Raw genomic sequence first — 7749 nt, 5'->3', positions numbered from 1 at the left:
GCCGCCGCCGCCTGGTCGCTGCCTTCAGGTCGCCGTCGGGCCGCTGCCGCCGAGCCGTCGAGCCGCCGTGCCGCCGCCACCATGAGATCCTGTTAACGCGCCCAGAGGAACGCGATCCCCTCCCAGCGTAAACCGCTGGTGACAGCGTCGCGTTCCGCCGTCTGGAGCGCTATTACAGCGGCCACTTCCCAGCCAACTTGGCTGGTGACAGCGCCGCTGTGTTTTGTAGCGTAATGACGCGGTTGCGTTCCAGCAATCCTTGCTGCCGACCGTAACACCCGGGCTTGTAAAAAGCCCGTGTTTTTTCCCCCTTCTCCGGCCAACAGCGCGAGGTTTTCCACCTCGCGAACCCGGTCGCTTCACCTCTTTAGTGCTGGGAGCGGTTTTGCTTTCAGCGCTGCTGTGGCAGGCTGCGTTAGCTCCCAGCCAGGAGGTGAGCGACCAGGGTTCGCGCCTCGCGCTTCCCCTTTTTGTTATTTGTGTTATTCTGTTTATTTTCTTGTATATTGTGTTTATTATTTAGTAAATAAAACCCTTTATCCAACTTCCTCTGCATCCTTGGGTCCTTCCTTCCCCAATCATAACAGTTTTCTCATGTCATCGAAATGACAGTGTAAACCTTCAACGTTATGATGAATGACAGTTAGGCTTTTATTGACCGTGCTTTTAGTATGCACCAGAAGTGGCATGACAAAGCTAATGTTTGCTTTTGCCATGTTTTCCAGTGACAACAAAACTTCTTCATTACAGAAAATCTTATTTTTGTTGAAGTCAATGATGTGAAGTCCTTGCAATGAGGTGGTTCTGCTGAGGGCTACATAAGCCATACCAGGTTCAAAAACCCGCCTCAGAGATACCACGGCTGATGATGAGGTCATGCCTTGTACTTTATGTGAAGTGCACGCAAATGCAAGTTTCAAAGGAAACTGGCACCGTACCAGTCCCTTTTTCTTGCATCGCTCTTCCACTCTCTCGATAAAAACAATTTTGTCAGCACCACATCTCTTGACTCCAGCAGTAGGGTTATCCAGCTCTAATCCAACTAACTCCACATACGCATTGCCTTTATGGTCAGTCTTACTGATGATTCGTGAGACTTTTCCAAAAGTCCCATTAACCAAACTATCTGCTGTATCCAAATTCCGTGTTATGACCACACGTGCACCCTCTGACAACAATAACGAATCCGGTAGATCTCCTTTGCGTCCTTGAAATGAAGCTGTTTGCCTTACCATTCTTCCTGTTCTATCGTCCTTTATATGGTTTTCTGCATCAATCCGAATTACAATAGAACTAAAGGCAAACAGGGTGTTATTGTTGTGATTATCCACTTCCTTGTTTGTGGCAAAGATGTGTAACACATCTGAGGGGCAATCATCCTTGCTGAAAAAAGTGCGTGAAGCTAGGAGGGCTCTATCACAATCAAGCAGTGGCTCAGCTTTCTTCTTAATTCTAAGCCTATTAAGCATTTCAGCGAATGCTTTGTCCTCTTTTTGCCTCATTATTTCTGTTAGGCTAATAATCTGAAAGCGATCTTGCCAAATATCCATTGTGTTGTCTTCATAGACACACAATGGCTTAGCCTTTCCCACTGGTGGCAATTGAAAAAAGTCTCCAACGGCAAGCACTGATACTCCTCCAAAGGTTTTCTTGCTACCTTTGACCTGTTGAAGTCTCAGGTCCACATATGCAAAAAGCTCTTTAGAAACCATGGATATTTCATCAATAACCATGATTTGCACATGTGAGAGAATGATCCTCATCTCATCCAAGGAATTTCCAAGTCCTTGGTATGGTGGCTTCAAGTTTTTTGGCAGCTTCAATATTGAATGCAAAGTGTTGCCAGAAATGTTAAACGATGCTGTTCCGGTGAAAGACGTTAAAAGAACAGTTGGCCTTGATATGCCATCCTGCTCATCTATAGTGGGCAATCTTCTCAAAATCTTCGTCACTTCATGGTAGATACACTTGATGAGATGGGATTTGCCAGTGCCAGCTCCACCAGTAACAAAGTAAAAGAACTGATCAGGCTGTTCACCATTTACAAGGCGTAAGCTCCAGTCCCTTACTTTATAAAACACAGCTGCTTGTGTTTGATTTAGCGATTGATACATCTGTCGAAGGACCTTAGAGCTTACTACTGGGCAGTGCAGCTGTTTTGTCAGCCTTTCTTTTGTACTCTGGCACATCATCTTGCTCATTTTCTTCAGCTGGATCTACTGGTTGACGGTCTGCAATTGCCTCGATTCGGATGAGCTCTGTATTTGGAGCGAAACTGGCCCATGCGTCCTCAATGGGTCCAGTTTTTACAAAATCCTCAATTGCACGGTCAATAGCTTCACTGTCATTTTCATGCCGTTTCCGGTTATCCTTCACAATATCAAACATCCTTCACAATGTCAATATCTCTGAACCAGGGAGCTTGATACAAGCACTAACATAGAAGGACTGGTAAGAATTGAATGGCGCTATCTTAAGTTGACATTCACTCCTGTATGGAAGGTAAATCTTCAGTAGAGTTCCATAAAACTTTTCAGGCTCCTTCTTCTGTGAAAAACCTGCATACCTGATGACTGCAGGTTTGCCTCTTGTCCTCTTCTGAATAAATCCCATTTTGTCTTGAAGCGGGATAACATTTTTACTATTCTTTTCTCTTCCATAGACAACTCTGTAATTTGATGCAAAGTCAGCCATGCACATTATTTCAAATTCAGTAGTCTGAGGCCTGGCTTTATACTTTTCTAGCAAGCCAGTCATCCACACTTGGTCTGAATCTGGGTCTTTCATTTCCAGATTTTTTAATGGCAGACTCATCTTCAGTGCATCATCGTCCGTGGGAATGAAGATTACATTGCGTGAGCAAGACTTGAGTTTTAAACTGCACACACAGGTGACAGCCTCTTGCACACTGACCTCACGGTTTTTGGAGTATGCTTGCATGATCTTTTTCATTTGGTCAAGGTCCGATGAATTGTCATGGCTTGATTCTGTCACAATCCGCTTGAGATAGTCACTCATCTCATGCTCTGCCTTAGTTATGTATGACAGCATGTACATTATGCAGCTATAGGCATCCAGCACATACTGAATGTCCATATTTGCATTCCATGCTCTCAACAAGTGCGGATTGTAGCCATTGACCCAACAGTCCTTGGGGTCACGTTTCATCATTACAGCAGTTTTATCTGTCATCGTCTCAAGATAACGGAGGAAGTTGTCGTAGGTTAAATTGCACTTCGCAAGGATTTCATCAATACTTCCAAATGAAGCTGCTGGGTCATGCAGCAAGTCCCAAACAGGTTTAAGCTTGGCTCTTGACTGTTGTTTCGGGCTTGGCTCATCATGTTCTGATGGCCTTGGTCTACTAATAAAAGTAGACTTCACTGGTGGCTTGGGAAACCCAAAGCGGCAATGTTTCTTTCCTTTTCTGCATGACTTTGTGTGACTTTTGCTGTGGGACTGAACTTCCTTCACAATGCTGAACAATTCAGGGTCTGTTTTTTCATCAGGCAGCTGACAGGATATGTACTTATCAATAAAAGCTGCAACGGTTTTATCTGGATCATCCTCAAACTTTGGTGCATCCTTAATCCAAAAAAGGCAATGTATATGGCCTGATCCTCTAGCCTGGAACTCCACCCTATAAAACCAGTCCACTACTTCACCTATAGGTTGAGCAGGTGATAAAATCAAATCTTTCATTAGGGCCTCCACCCTCTTTTCGAATAGTCTTATCACTGTCACGGGGTTGCTTCGCAGGATGTCACATTTAGTGGTCCAGTCCAACTTAGAGAAATTCACAGTTTCTCCCTGTTGCCTCTTGATTGCTCCAATAACTTCTGGCCATCTCATCTCAGCAGCACTGAAAGTGCAAAAAAATGTGGGCAAGCCTAATTGTCTTAAACAGGCAAAGAGGTCCTTCATTGTTTTCTCCCAAAAAGCAGGTGTCCCTCTTAGTGGCTGCATGAATCTTGTGGCCTCCCCATGTCTAACGAGTTTCTTAACCTCATGCTGGTCTTGCAATAATCTTGTTGTAATTCTTCATCCATCCTTGGTGAACACTTTGCCTTTGCGCAGCTGAATGGACATACTTGACATAGCAAGGTACATCTCAGTCACAAACTGTGCAAAGAATATATAATTAGTGTCCATGGCAAAACGATTGTCAGCACTGAACAGCCTTGCATTAAAATACCTGCTTGGGGAGATCTTTTTGGGTCTGTCTGATTCATCAAGTGTGTTCCTGCCAGTGTTAAACTGCACAGGAAATGCCATGGACTCCAATTTGGGAGTTTTGAAAAAGCTGACTGGTTGATTTCCTTCTGCTGGGGCAATTGAGTAAATATTGTCTCCAAATGACAATATTTCTTGGCCAGCATCGGCTGGCTGCAGACAGGAATCAAAAGCAATGCCGTAGTTTTGAGCAACGCTGACCTCTTGTTCTTCAGGTGGGTTTCCAGAGTCAGAATCACCCTCTGGACAGAAATCTTCATTTCTGTGGTCAACATTGTCTGCATTATGCCCCCCTGGTGCACATTCCAGGTACTCAGCTTCTGCATCCTCTCTTAAACATATGTCTCTGTACTCTGAATGAATTTCTTTTAATTTCAGTAAGGCAGTTCTTACCTTGTTCATGTACAGATTCTGAAACTGAAAATGTCCTTTGTACTGTAAACGACGCTTCAGCTTTACTCTAAGAAATTGTGATTCTGAAGATGGTCTGGGCAAACACTGAACTGTTGACTCGACCTCAGATGGAACACATACCACTGCTCCATGAATTGCACGCTGTTGTCCCTTTGGAAGTGAGATAATCTTAGCAAAAGGTATGAATTTAGCAATGACGTGTCTCTCAAGTACATTCAGCCCTTGCAATTCATCTGGGACTGAGTCAAGCTTTTGTTTTTTTTGTTTTTTCTGGAACGCTGGGTCATTTCTGTAACGATCCTTAACGTGTTTTTTTTGTTTTTCCTGGAACGCTGGGTCATTTCTGTAATGATCCTTAACGTGTTTTTTTTTGTTTTTCCTGGAACGCTGGGTCATTTCTGTAATGACCCTTAACGTGTTTTTTTTTTTGTTTTTCCTGGAATGCTGGGTCATTTCTGTATCGGTCCTTAAAGTGGGTTTTTTTGTTTTTGCTGGAATGCTGGGTCATCTCTGTATCGGTCCTTCATGTGGGTTTTTTGTTTTTGCTGGAACACTGGGTCATCTCTGTATCGGTCCTTAATGTACTGTTTTTGTCTTATTTGAAAAACAGGATCATTAAGATATCGGCTTCTGATGCTGGCCCTCTTTTTAGATGAACATAGTCTATATTGATTCTTACCAGCATCACTTTTCCTCAGCTGTTTTATTTTGCTTGTTTCAGTGGGTGACTTTTGGTTCCCTTTGGACATCTGTCTCTTTAGCTTCTTTGCAATTTTTTCTCGTCTACGTTTGTTCAGTTTAATTGTGACCTTAGACAGAAAAGAGGCTTGTTGCGAAACCTTACTTTGTTCACTCTCTGATGCACTTACTTCCTGGTCTTCAGATCTTACTGTTTCAAAGCAGACTGGTAGGAGATTATATTGTTGATCTGCATCTAGTTCCAATGAACAGTAGAAGAGCTGTATTAGTCGCTTTGCCAGATCAGACACAGTTTGAAAAGTAACCATCACAGCCTTCCCATTTTCCTCACAACACTGGCATTACGAGAATGTGGATAAAAAAAACCATAACGGCCATGTCGATCTTGAAAAACACTTACGCACAAAGCACCTATAATCAACAATGCTTGTGAATATCTGGTTCCAAGACCTTCAAGTTGGAGTGATAGATTTAAAAAGTCTTCCCAGTCTTGAGGTGCATCTTGCAGTAACATCCCACACAGGATCAGATTTCTTCACGATGTTGGAGCCTCTGTCAGATTGAATAGTGTCCGGTAACTCATCAAAATTCAAATGCACAGAAACAAACCTTTTCTCCTTCTCCAGTCTGCTTTGTATCAGACGATACAATCGGTCTCCTTTTGTTAAAACACAATCTAAACTTTTACTGTCCATTTGTTCTGTGTCCTGCAGGTGGGCTAGAAACATTAGTGAATTAGCCACACATTGGCTTCCTCTGCTATACTCTGAAAACCTGCAATCAGATTGGCTGAAAGAGGCGCTCACTGAAATCTCATTTGCTTCCTTATTGCTTCCTCTTTCATAACATGCAACCAGCATGTTAACATTGTCAGAAGCTTCCTTAACCACACACTGGCTTCCTCTGCTGTGCTCCTGTTATTAGACTTGCTGTTTGAGGCGCTCGCTGAAATAGTTTCTTCAGATTCAAAGTTACTGCTCACAGCTCTATCATCATCAACCACATGTTTTTCTGAAGCAAAACGTGATTTCCACTGTTCTTTTTTTGCACAGGCTTTTTTGTTTTTACGAGGCATTTTGGTAGGGGTTACGTTCTGAGCGTTGGTACAGAGAACAGCAAAAGGATCAAAGAACCTAAACTGAGTAAACAGATAACCTAGATATTTATAATGCTTACCAATATACTTACTGCAGCAAACTATAGTCTGTGAACAGCTAGGCCATACAATAAAACAACTTTGCAGTAAGGTTAGCACTCACCAATATGTATCCGACGGTACCACCCTAGTGGAAAAAAAGTGCATTAGTGTATTTAAAATATACTGTGATTTGTCTAAATATACTATAAATGAACTAGCATGTCTGTGCTTCTTATAAACATCTTAAAAATATCATACTTAAATCAAATAATTGCAATTACAATTTTAAAATACTTTTCAAATATTATCAAAAAGTATATTTTTAATAAATACTTTACCATTAAGTACACATGAAGTTAAATTAAATTTGGTTTAATTTAATATACTTCTTAACTACATGTTTTTAAGTAGATGTTTGGTATATTTTTGCAAAGTAGCTTAAATAACTGCTGTAGTAATTCAGGTAATTAAGGTACACTTTTAACACGTTATGCAAAGGTTTACTTAAGTGTGTTTTTTTCATAAATTTACTTTCATGATGAAAAAGGTACACTTGAGTATACTAATCTTTAATTTACTACAGTGCACTACAGGGTATTGATAAACTAATGATCATTACACTAAAAATGTGCTAAAATGGAGCTTATTATTATTCTTTATTTGTACATAAATAATACAAAAGCTCAACTTAGTTGTATTAATTAGTTGTATTAAGTGAACTAAACTGTACTAAATTGACACAATTGTAACTATACAGTATTTAATTTAACTTTAGTATACTACAGCATATGAATTTACCTCCATGTTTCACACTCAAAGTAAAATTAAATCACATTTAACCAGTATTCCAAGTGAGTACATTTGAGTACATTAAAATATTTTTAAAATAGACTTTAAATATATTCATTTCCTGTCTTTCTAGACCTGATTCTTTGTAGTAGTTACCAATATATTTATTAATATATTTATTAATGAGTGCTGTAATAATGTATGTAGTAATATCCACCTTATATAGGTATACTTGTAAATATACTTTTAATATTTAATATACTTGTAGTAAATATACTTGTAATAATTACTTTTAATTAAGTTTCATTAAATTGAATGTAGTTCTCAAATACTTGTTTTCAAATAGATGTTTAGTATTTTTTGCAAAGTATGTTAATCAACTGCTGTAGTAATTCACTTAAGGAGCAAAATTTGTACAAAAGTTTACTTAAGTGTGTTTTTTCATAAACTGACATGTAAAATGTTTTTACAATTTT

Source organism: Trichomycterus rosablanca, chromosome 15, assembly GCF_030014385.1.
Source record: "Trichomycterus rosablanca isolate fTriRos1 chromosome 15, fTriRos1.hap1, whole genome shotgun sequence".
NCBI lineage: Eukaryota > Metazoa > Chordata > Actinopteri > Siluriformes > Trichomycteridae > Trichomycterus > Trichomycterus rosablanca.
This window is presented reverse-complemented; position numbering follows the sequence as displayed.